Raw genomic sequence first — 13,352 nt, forward strand, 5'->3', positions numbered from 1 at the left:
TCAGAGCCCGGTTTGCCCCGGGTGCACACCTCGTGTGCACCTTCGCCGAGGTGGGCACCTTGGTGCACACACCTTGGCTGGGTTGCACGCCCTGGTGGGCCCTATGGTGCACACCAAGGAGCGCTTTGAAGTGTGCTCCAAGGTGCGACATGCATGAAGTCAGAGCCCAGTTTGTGTCGGGTGCGCACCTCGCGTGCACCTTCACCGGGGTGGGAACGTTGGCAGGATTTGCCCTGGGTGGGCTCTGAAGCGGGGTTATTGAAGCGCCCCCTCTTTTTTTGTCAGAGCATTTGGTGGGGTTTCTCACATTGGCTCTTCCCAGGCCTGGTTTTTGTGTGCACACCCACCTTGATGCGCACGAAGTCGGAAGTAGGGTTAGTTGCCCGGGTGTGCACCTTCGCCAGGGTGGGCACCTTGGTGCGCACACCTTGCCTGGGCTGTCTTGACATGTATTTTGTACACAACCAAACATAGAATAAAATACCCAAATGGTACCTTATCCTCTCTTGAGTAAAGTCTTTGAATGCAGAAGATATCGCGAAAAGGATTAGTCAGGGTGACTTCAAGGTTCTTCATTGTAGGATCTCTACATGTGGATAAGCACCAATGGTCATTGTGAATGCTGTTTCTTCAAGGGGCCTTACGTTTTCGATCTGCAGGAACAGTATTTTCCTAAAGCTAACAGGTTCTCAAAAAATAGCAAAAGATAGGGTTTCAAGAGATGGATACTAATCTAATCCTAAGAGCGACTCAATGTAGGCTAGACTTGGTAAGATTCTACCAATTTCAATATTGCCAAGGAATTACAACTCCACTGAAATTGATGCGATCTTCTAAGGTGATTAGTGATTTTCAAATCATCAAGAATTATAGATACTACCATAAAGATACATATTAGTAGTTCAATAATGATTGAAGGTTCAAGCAATCTCAATATCTCTAGTTGACCACACAAGGCGTCCTTACAATCAGTAAGAAGCTAGTGGTTTGGAACATGAATCTCACCAAAGATCAAGCACAACACTTAGTCCTTCAAACTTAAACACTACTTCAACTGAGAATGATTCAAGAAAGTAAACAACCATGAAGATAGCCACAAGAATTACCATAAAACACCACAACTTCAATATTTTATTGATCTCAAAGCCAAAATAGACAACAATTGTTCAAAATTCTTTCTTCACTACTCAATCTTGCTACAAAATAACTTTCTTCTCTCCAAAGCTCTAACTATTATCTATCTCCTTCACATCTAATTTCTAATGACAAAATGAAAATGAGTGAGGGTATATATAGCATCCTCAATAACAATGAACGACCCAGATCAAAAGAAGATCAACGGCTGAGATTCTGACACCAAAACCCTAATTAGGGTTTGTTACAAAAAGTTCCCTTTTTAGATGAACATTATTAAATGCATAGCCAAATATTTAATTGGCACAAAAGTCGAGGAAACATAGACCACTGATAATTAAGATGCTACATTATTCTATAACAACCTTTCTTCTAGAACCTTGTTCCCTTTCCAATGCTCTTTCTTAGCATATGCAATGAATCTGGACATAATTCCTTCAACCTCAGCAATGGGAATCTCAGGAAGATTCTTCATGCGCTCCTATAAGTGGATAACCTGATCAAAAGGAGTGAGAAGAGCGGCTTCCCATCCAGGTTCGAGTTCTTTGATCTTCTCAATTAGGAGCATAGTAGTGAACATTATATCCCATTGCTCATCTGTGATGACATTCTCATCCTTGCAAAAAATGACTTTGACTCTTTCTTCCAACTCTTGGAGGTCCACATCCATCTCAACTTCAATCCTCCTACCAAGAATGGTACACAATGCTTCAAACACCTTATCCTAGATTGGATGGATGATGCCCTCAACTTGATTGCATTTGGTGCTGATGTCCTCGAAAAGAACCTCTTTCATCTGGAGTACAGTTGACCAATGAAGTAAGTTATGAGCTCCTCCATCCATTATCTTTTCTTGTTCTAGGATATTCCTTGGTGTTTGCCTAATTACTTGTAGAATAGGAATGATAACATCTCTAGTGTGAGCAAAAGCGGCTACAGTTATCATTAGATTGTGGACGATCTCAAGGACCTGGATAGCTCGGTGGATTGTTTTCATCATTCTTGTTGTAAATTCAACAGCTACCGTGTGGGATTTGTCAATCCAAGAGCTCATAAGTTGAACCAAGCTCTTGACTCTTTCTACCTCGCCAACCGATTCAAGGGGAAGTGCTTGCACAGGAGATACCGCTGGATCCTGACATCCCAAGGGCTGATTGAGATGACTAAAGTAGCCTCTCCAAGCACTGACTTCTCTCTCAAGTTTTCTATTCTTTTCCATTTCTTCTTTAAGTTTGTCTTTAAGTGCTTCAAATGAATCAGTTGCCTCGTCCAGTGCCTGTTCAGTAGTGAGTGGACCAAGCTCAAATGTTTCTACATAATACTCATCTGCAAGGATTTCACCTTCATACTTGTCCACTACTAGCGTAGCTATCTGCAATTTCCTGGATCTTGTCTCATCTCTGATCACCTTGGACATCTTGGTGGCCTTCCTCTTCTCCGTTACCTCCTAAGAATTTCCTACAAGACTCTCTAAGTCAATCACATCCTCTTCATCTTCAATCACAATCACCCTTGTTAGTCTCTCCTTTAACCAATCCGGAATGGCAGATCTTGTCTCTCTTACTTGCATTTCTTTAAGCAATGGTTCATCTTCTCGGAGAGGAGATGTCACTTCATCATCATTCTTCTCTTCATGCAACTCATCAACTTGGGGAGATTGACTTGATGAATGCTGAGGTGTCTGCCCCTTTTCAGGCTTATCATTTTGTACCATGGACTCCATAGATTTGTCAACCTCAGGCACCATCTTCTCTTGTCCTTCAGCTTGACTTGCCCTCTTTCCATGTCGAGAAGATGTGCCTGATGGGCAATCTCGATTGGCCTCTTGCTTCTTCTAGGAGGGTTCTCTTTTCTCAGGTCTTTCTTTCCTTTTTGCGCCTCTAGGATGAGAATTGTCTTCACCTACGCTCGCTCCTCCCTCTTCTGGTCTTTCCTCCAAAGTAAAAGTCATTGGTATGTTCTGCTCTCTTAACTTCTGATGGTGTATATCTACCCATCTGCGAGTACATGAAAAAATTGGAGCCATTAAAGCTCTCAAGTCCAAAACTTCAGGTTCATTCCAATCTATCTTCACTGCTTTGTCCTCTTTCTTTCTTTTAACTTCTAAATCACTTGAGAGATCCATCCAAAAGTGCTCTACCTGAAATTCATGTTTGTACTTCTTACCAACTATCTCCTCGATATAACCATGAGGATCAAAATTCTCCCTCGAGGAAAAGAATGTGAATGAATATAAAGCCAATTCCTTCTCTGCATCCTCCAAGGCTTGAGTATTAGGACATACCTCAACTGAATTCCCCAATATGATGGGCACGGGAACTCCATGTCCATGCTTGTGTCTGGATGCCTTTGCATAAGCTGCCAACTGTCTAGTCACCTCAAGTAGCACTATCCTATCTGTTGGATACCTCAGCAACATGTAGGGAGGTGAAGGACACCCATGAACTTTGATATATGTAAACTTTTGAAACTGGATGAACCATGCACCATAATTCTTCACCAATTCTTGTGCATCCAGAGATAGTCGATTATGAATTCCACCTTGCAATATCCTAGTGATGTTCATCGTGAAGGTGTCATTGACTAACTTGTAGTCACCTCTAGGAGGATGATGCAAATGCTTTGGAAGATGGAAAGCCTCAGTTATAGCCTCCTCTGAAAGGTAAGCCAAAGTGTTTCCTTCCTTGGATATGATCGATCTTGATTGTTTGTCATAATTGCGGGCCGCCTTGATGATGCCGCCTTGATGATGCCACTTTCAATTATCTTCTTTGCGACAGGTGATGGCTTGCCAATGTAGGGGACCTCTCAAAACTTCTTCACACTGAAGTTTCCCAAGTTGGTATCTCTGATATTGCTCCATTTGGACACAATCCTGGTCTCCAATTCTTCATTCCTCTGATCTTCCTTCATGAGAGCTGGATGACTATTAGATGCTCCTACCTTTGGAGTCTCCATCTTGACACCTACACAACATTTCATAATTAGTAATGTATCTTTGAAGCATAGAAATATAAAGTAAAAAAGGAAGATTTAAGATTTTAATTAGGAAACTTCATGATAAATCTTGAGTTATCATTTCCTAATTAACTACGCCAAACTTAGGATTTTCAAAAACAAATGTTCAAAATTCAAATCTTCAACAATGGTGTTAAGGTGATTTCGCCATACCTCCTCTTAAGTACTAACTCTAAGAAATGATGCAAAAATAGGTGAATTTCGCTAGGCAAAATGTAGAACAAAGTTCTCCCTTGAATAAAATGCGCCTCCTTTAGCCTTCACAAGAATCAACTCCACCTCCCTCTAGTCTCCAACACTTGAAAGAAAATCGCTCCAAATAGACCAGATTTCACACCTCCTTCTTGCTCTCCAAATTTGCACTTGAAGTAATGATTGAATGATTACAAAAACACCTCCAATATATAGAGCGCTCACCACCTTGCTCCCCCTAGGCCGACTTGGCAAAATAGGCTTAAAAAAATAAATAAAATTCCAAAAAGGAGGGGCCGACTTGGCAAAATTAATAAAAACAAGACCTTAAGCGCTCCATATTTAATTTTAATTTCATAAAAATTAATTTTAAATGCCTTTACAATAAAAATTCAATTTTTAAGGCTTAAAATTAATTTATTAAATGCCAATATGTCTTTTATTAAATGCCAATTTAATTTAATTTTTTCAAATGCTTCGAAGTTAGCAATTTTGGCATCTAATGCAATTTCGAGGATATTAACGCTCAAATATGGTAAAAATAAAGAATGCTACTAACTTCGCCCTGGACCCTTGGCAAGGGTCAGGAGCGAACTTTCAATTTAGGCCTTGTATTCCTCATTTTTCTTGTCCAGGACTTCATCTAGGCATTTAAATGGCATTTCTTATTAGAGTTTTGAATTTAATTTCACTTGATCTCTAGGAGGAAAGTGCTATTAGGACTTTTTCGCCCTAGACCCTCAGAGAGGGTTAGGAGTGATTTTTCACTTTTGCTCTTAATCCTTCATCTTTTAATTGTCAATTCTCCTTGTGGGGTAAGCGATGATCTCCTTCACTTGCTCCATGCATGCTTGATTTTCTTTTGCAATGCAAAATAAGGATTCAAAGATTTTCGCTCTGGGCCTCCAATGAAGGTTAGGAGCCACTTTTGCAATTTAGGCCAAGATCATCAAGCTTTGGAGGTAAATCCTTGTTAATTACATTTTTTGAGGACCTTTCCACCTTAGCACAACCTTGCCTTAACGCGATCTTGAAGGGAAGTTGTTGGTTTTGCAAATTTTGCCCTGGGCCTTAAGTGAGGGTCAGGAGCAATCTTGAGTCTTTTTGCACAAATTCTTAATGACTTCAACTTCAAATTACCCTCAAGGTGTAGAATATCATTCTTCACTCCCCACTGAGTCTTGAGAACAAAAGAAATCATCTCGACATGCCAGGAAAATGGGCACACTTGGAAATTTCACCCTGGACATTCAGTGAGGGTCAGGAGCGATTTTTCCTATTGTCATCAAAATTTGCACTCCTAGCATCTCAATTCCACTTCATGGCATTTCGAACATCACTTCAAACTTGTGTCTAGGCATAGCTTCATTCAATTCTGGAGGAAAAGGTTGGATTTTAGGTTTTTCGCCTTGGACCTTCAGTGAGGGTCAGGAGCGATTTAGCAAATTCAAGCTTATCCATCTTTTGTTAGCCCTTCAAATTATCTTCAATGGTCAAAACACATCCTTCCTCACTCATTTAAGCAAGTTTTTGTCTTAATTCTTCAAGGAAAGGAGAGAAACTTAGAAATTCAACTTGGACCTTCAGTGATGGTCAAGAGTGACCTTTCAAACCTGGCTTGATTGCCCCCTTGTTGATCATCCAAATTGTAATCAATAGGTAAAACACACTTGCCTTTATCTATTCCAATTGTAAAAATCACTTTGTCTTTGCAAGAAATGTGCCTTTCAAAAATTTTGCTCTGGACCTCCAGTGAGGGTCAGGAGCGAATTTTGTCCTTTAGACCAAAATGCATCACTTTTCATCATGAATGTCTTTGCTAGGGAAGATTTCATCTTGTTTCACACTATGAATAAAAGTTCATGTCCAAGAAAGGTCTAAAAATGTGCATATAAAGAATTTCGCCCTGGACCTTCAGAGAGGGTCAGGAGCGGATCTACTTCTCTTGGGCAAAACTCCTTCAATTCATCATTTTCAATCAAGTCTAGATACTTTATCATGTTTGCTTCATCCTCCGCCATGCCTTTGACATCTCAAATCAACCAAATAAGGCCAGGAATGATTCCAATAAGCTTTTTCTCCCTGGGACCTCAGCAAGGGACAGGAGCAATGTTGATGATTCCAGCAAGATCCTTCATCATTTTCAAGTTAAAACTCCTTCAGGCGGGTGGAGAAAGTCATTCATTTTCCATTCATGCTCAACACTTGGTTCCTTTTCACTGCAAGATGAGGGAAATCAAAATTTTGCCCTGGGCCTTCAGAGAGGGTCAGGAGCAATTTTTCCCTTAGCCTTCAAAATTCAACATTTTTCATGCCTTCAAATCTTCAAAAGCATCAAACCACGTCCAATCATCCCTCCTGGAGACCCTCACAAGGCAGAGTCAAGTCATTTTCAAGGTCAGGAACCAGTTAGCAAGCCTATCAAAAACAAGAAATTGTACTTAGAATGAATTTCGCCCTAGGCCTTCAGCAAGGGTTAGGAGCGATTTCTCTATTTCAGGCATCATCTTACCTCCAAAATTTAATCAAAAGTTACCTAGGTAAGAACACACAATTTCACCTTCAAAATGCTAACACTTAGATAAAATTTGGATTTTTACCCCCAAAAACCTTGATTAGACCTAACCTAAGACCTACTTGACTCCCCTAAAAGATTCACCTTACTTCAATCATCTCAACTCTTCAGGAGGACATTTAATAACTTTCAAAATTTGACTCAACTCTACTTGAATAACATCAGAAGAAACCCCTAAGGTTTAGCCCTAGCCCAAACAAACAACTCACTCACTCAAAACCCTAAAAGTAGAGAGAAGAACAAGCAAAATGAAAGCGAAAAAGAGGGGGTCCCCATTCTAATGGGGCGATGTGTGAAATGGTCACAACATCTGGCGACACCATTGAGAATGTTTGTAAACATTTGGGAATCAATCTTTCTTGAAGAAAAACTCAGAAAACCTCCCTCAATAAAACAAGGAGTTAAACAACACTTACAAGAAGAGACCTTCATATTGAGACAAAGTATCAAGTCCACAGTTACCCATGTGTGTGCAAATGAGTTAATTCCCCTCGACAAGACAGTCATGATCTCCAGGTTCCCCTATGACAAGCTACGTAGTTCATCTGAACTCCAAAAGCATACTAGATAGAGCCTCACTGCCAATCAGATGTCCACAGTTCCACCGAGGTTATCGCCACAAGCTCACGAACATTGCTCCATTGCCGGTTAGGCATATATAGCCCCGATAGAGTTATCTGTATATTCCCCTTAGCCAATTTCATATTTCCTTTTCAGCTCATTTTTTATTTTTTATTTTTCACTTTCCATTTTGATATTGCTTTTTGTTCCATCAATTCTTTTGGCTTGTGACCAGTGAAGCTCACTAGGGTTTGAGGATTGCGGTGGCGCTGAAGCCAGATTTTAGATTTTTCACCGATCACAACTTTGCCTGAAAACCACAACGACTCGGAGATTATAAGTGTGAAAAGATATAATAACTGGAGGACAATAATATTTGAGTTCAATAAGCTAATCTTACTTCATTGCAAATATGGCCTGACTCAAAGTTTTATAAAAAGAAACCTCTTTGCATTTCCAAAAGACCTCATAATTGTCCAAATGAAACCAACAACCTAGCAAGAGGTTAGAGTGCTTCATGACAAAATCACCCAATTTTAAATGGATACCCCTCAAGACAGACCAACTAACCTAAGACAAGACACCAAAACACCTAAACTAAGACGCAAAACAAAGCAAAGGACAAACCAAAACAAACAAACCAGACAAATGAAAATGAAAGCAAACTAGACTAACTATGTACAAGGGAAGGCCTTTTGAACCCTAGGACTGGAAGTAATGTTTGAGATACCTCCCATTGATAGGCAATGGGACATCTTCTCCAGTTAAAGTCTTCAATCTAAATGCATTTTCTCCTAAAATCTCAGAGATTTGATAAGGGCCTTTCCAAAGCTTATCAAATTTGTCATGTTCTCACCTTTTCTCGTGTGCTTTATCCCAGTATAAAACAAGATCTGAGATCCAGAACGCCTTGACTCTGGCTTTTCGATCGAACCATTTTTCCACAACTCCTTGATGTTTTGCAAAATTTTCCAATGCTTGATCTCTCTTTTCCTCAACATTCAATAACTGTGTTAATCGAGCTTGGACAACATCGGTGTCTTCCATGTATTCCTGGATAAATCTCAAGGTCGGGATCCTAAGTTGCATGGGGAATACCATGTCTTGGCCATAAACCAAAAAATAAGGTGAAAACCCCAATGCGTTCTTGGTCCTAATTCTGTCTGCCTAGAGGGAAAATCTTAATTGGGTATGCCATTCTCTCGGACTTCTTTCCAGCAATTTCTTGATAACACTGAGTTGGTTCTTATTAGTTGACTCAGCTAACCCATTACCCTAAGGATAATAATTTGATGAAAATTTAAGGGTTATTCCATACTCAAAAGCCCAATTTGAAAATCTCAATGATGTGAAGGTTGAGCCATTGTCGCAAACCAATGCATAAGGACATCCAAATCTTGTGATAATGTTTTCCTCCAAGAACTTAATTACAACCTCAGTAGTGCATACCTTGAGAGCTTGAGCCTCCAACCATCTGGTACAATAATCAGTAGCAGTGATGATATACCTGTGTTGTGCTGAGGATGCGGGGTTGATGACACCAATAAAATCCATTCCCCATTTGGCAAATGGTCTTGCTTCGATCACTGGATTCAATGGCATGGTAGGATTCTTTTCTCTGAATGCAGCAACTTGGCAAGTGTGACAAGTCCTGATATGATTAAATGTGTCTTTGAAAAGTGTAGGCCAGTAATATCCTACCCTCAAGATCTGATGAGTTGTAGCTAGGTTGGCTCCATGTCCGGTCCCAAACTTGGAGTGAAAATGTTCAATTATATGTTTGGCCTCTTCTTTGCCAACACACCTTAGATATATTCCTTCATGATTCCTGCAATATAGAATGGATCCTCGAAGCATATAATGTTGACACTTTATCCTTAATGCTCTTTTCTGTGTGGGTGTCATGCGAGCAGGGCACTTGTTGTTGATTAGGTATGTAACAATTTCTTTGTACCATTCATCAGGGGTGACATCCTCTAATTCATAAACTTGCTAGATTAATCTGGGCCCGTCAATTGCCAGTGTCTGTGCTAAAGCTTGTCCTCGAACAAGTTTCATAGGTTGGATCTCGATATCAAATTCTTGGATAATGGTGACCCACTTGCTTCTTCTTTCTCCTAGTTCATTTTGCATGAGGAGAGTCTTTACTGTTGCATCTGGTACTATTGCATAAATCTTGGCCCTTAAGAGATAATGTCTAAACTTTTTAATGGCTTTGACCAATGCATATGCTTGTTTTTCAATGTTGGGATATCTAAGTTCTACATCTTTCAATGGGGTACTCATGAATGCAATTGGATTCTCGTCCTTCTCTTCACTCCTCTGGGTGAGAATAGCCGCACAGGTGTATTCAGAAGTGAAGGAATATAGGTAGAAGGGCTTCAAGTAATCAGGACTGATCAGTACTGGTGCTTCTACAATTGTCGTCTTTATCTCCTCGAATGCCCTCTTGGCCTGTGGTGACCATTCAGTCTTTGCGTCCTTCTTTAGCATCTCGTTCAAAGGTCTGACTATCTCAGCAAATCCAGTGATAAATTTTCTGACAAAGTTGATCTTGCTGAAGAATGATTTGAGTTCCTTCTTACTGGCTGGCAATTTGATGGTTGCTATAGCCTTCACTCTTTCAGGATCAATGGAGATTCCTCTTTTTGAAATGACATGTCCTAATAGTTTTCCCTTTGTTAGCCCAAATATGCATTTCTTCGGATTGAGAGAAAAACCATACCTTTTGCACCTTTGGAAGACTCTTCTTAAGTCATCTACATGATCTTCCCTTTTCCTTGAGAAAACCATGATATCATCCATATATATGATGATGCATTTGCCAATTAGGTCCCTGAAGGCGATAACCATGGCTCTCTAGAATGTGGCCCCGACATTGATAAGCCCAAAAGGCATTCTTTTGTATGCAAATGTTCCCCACTTGGTAGTGAAAGCGGTCTTTAGTCGATCTTCAGGCTTGACCAAAACTTGATTATAACCTGAATATCCATCCAAGAAAGACATCATCTGCGACCCGTAGACAATCTGCAATACTTCATCCAACGATGGCAAAGGATAATTGTCCTTTTTTGAAGCTCGGTTGAGATTTTTGAAATCAACACACAATCTGATCTCTCCATTCTTTTTTCTGACAGGAACCAAGTTGGTGACCCACGTCGAATGTCTTACTCGGAAGATGATTTTGGCTGCGAGCAGCTTCTTAACTTCTTGATATATTAGGGGTTCTAGCAAAGAATTAACCGGCCTCTGCCTCTGCCTAAACGGTTTGCTTCTTGGCTTCAAAGGGATTGTGTGAGTGATAATTGTCGTGTTGTAAGTCTTGAGATCTTCATAACTCCAAGCGATGACATCTGGGAAATCTCTTACATTTTTCAAGATTCCATTTCTTTTCGATGTGGTGCAGGCCTTTCCAATGAACACATTCTTAACCTGTCTATCATCACCAACGTTGATTGTGTCGCACATGTTTCCTTCCATGCTATGGCTTTTTATCTCTTTCAATTTTTTAGGATCAAAGATTCTTTCTAACTCCACCATTCCTTTTGGAATAGTGTTTTTCTTCAAATTCAAAACTCCTTTAGCATCCAATTCTACTCCCTCCACTTCTTCTTCATCAATGATTTGAGCTAAGAAGATGTCTTTGTTGATCAAGAAATCCAGTATGTGCTTTTAATCTTCAAAAACTTGAAAATTGGTGATGTTATTTGGGACTGAAGACACTAAGGTTAATTCTACTGTGAAATTCTTCAATCCTTCCATCGCTAATGGTATCAGACAGCTAGCGGCTTGTGCAAGGGAATTAGCCACTTGATTTTGATGCTTATATATAGACTTGATATTGAATGCTTCAAATCTTTCAATGAGGTCCCAAACTCGATTCCGGTATCTAGTTAGCCTCTTGTTATGGCACACATACTGCCTCCTGATTTGTCTTATAGCTATTTCTGAGTCTCCATATACTTGCAGTATTTTAGCTTTCTTTCTGATAGCCAATAATAACCCATGAATCAAGGATTCATATTCAACTACATTGTTGGTGCAAGGAAATTGTAACCTATGAGTGGCGAGGTAAGTTTCTCCCGTCAGGCTAATTAATTCAAAGCCTGCTCCAGATCCTTGTTTGGATTTAGATCCATCGAACCTTAATGTCCATATTGAATTTCCTAGATTTTCTACCTCTTGGTCCTCCTGTCTTTCAGTTGATGTGTCGGATAGAGTTTCATCTTCTGAGGAGCTTTCAAATCCTGAATGCTCCATTTCTTCTACAATCAATGCCTACGGAACCCTCTTGTATACTTGTTCTAATGCAGTTTGACACAAAGTGCAGGATAATTCTGAATGGATGGCATTATGTATCCTACACCAATTGGGGAGGAGTAAGTCTCGGACGGACGCCATGTTGCCAAGTTGCATACTTTGTCGCACGTTCTTGTGAACAAATTTTCTAAAATTTTCAAACATCCCATCATCTTCTTGGTCTGATCCTTGGTCAATTTCCACAACAATTTCTGTAGATTCCATCACTTCTTGTTCACCGTCCTTGTCTTGTAGGTTTTGTATCATCAAGACCTCTTCCACTTTAGGTTTGTATGTCCCTAAATCCAATTCCAAGAACAGGACTTCGTTATCTTCCCCATACTCAGTTATCATAAGTCTCAATCTTGGAGTACTGTCGATTTTGATTTGGTTTGGGACTCCTCTCTAGGGTAGCCACATATGTGCAAAGTGTGTTGACACATACCCATTCAACTTTCATGACCAATCTCTACTCAGAAGCATCCCATATGAATCAGGGATATCTACGACTGATATGTCTATGAAATTTTGAACCCTTGGGTTTGCAGCCAATTTCATGTGGATATTGTTCAATTCTCCCATGACTGGAACTTTTGTCCTGTCTAGCTGAGTGACCTTTCTTCTAGTGGGAGCAGGAGTTATACCCAGTCTCTGACAAACAGCCAAGGGTATCACATTACTAGAAGCTCCTGAATCATAGAGGCAATTGTGTAGTAATTTCCCAAAAATTCTAACTGATAGCAAGAATGGGGCCGGCTCATCTTTTCCTTGGGAAAGGATCGAGGAGTCCCCACTATGTTCCTAATGCTTTAATTCATTGATCCTCGGATTGTTATCCTTCTCTGGGTTCTCTTCTTTTGGGTGGTCCATCTTGTTTGGAGATTTTCCTTTCTTGACCACATCTTTCTTAATGGCAACTCCCTTCTCTGGAAGAATTTGACTAGTGGTGAGGCTTTCTTTGATGGCGGGTTGAGCTTTCTTAGTCTTGCCTCTTTTGAGTAATACCTTGCCTTCTAACATATCTTCCTTTTTAGTTGGGAAGGCTATGGTCTGGACCATGCATTCGTCTTGTTCAGATTGCTCTTTGTTATCGGCCTCCTCTTGGGTCACATTGATGGTGGCTTGGACATTGTTAGCCACCTCTTTGGACTGATTCTGAAATTTTGATCTTACTATGTTTGAACCATTCAGACTATCAATCATAGCATCTTTAACCTCCGAAACTTTCAAGAGCTCATAAAGTGGTAGGCTAATCTTGACCTTCTTGATTTCTTCTAATACCAACATGGCTAGCCTTTTCATTTCATCTTTTACGGGGGAGGAAACATTCTTTTGCCTGTATTCTCATGCGTCTCATGCATACTCTAGATTATTACTAGCCTCTGGATCTGGAGGAGTAGAGAAATTGTTCGGAGGGATCGATGTTGTTAGAGGTTCCTGATTTCTCTGATTTCTATGATATACTCTCTGATTTAAACCTCCTAAGGACTGGTGGAATACCTCCTTTATTCCTTCAACTAGGACACTATTATTTAGAGGCGGGAAATAGTACTCTAAGTCTTCAACAGGTTCA

This window comes from Cryptomeria japonica, chromosome 2, assembly GCF_030272615.1.
Source record: "Cryptomeria japonica chromosome 2, Sugi_1.0, whole genome shotgun sequence".
NCBI lineage: Eukaryota > Viridiplantae > Streptophyta > Pinopsida > Cupressales > Cupressaceae > Cryptomeria > Cryptomeria japonica.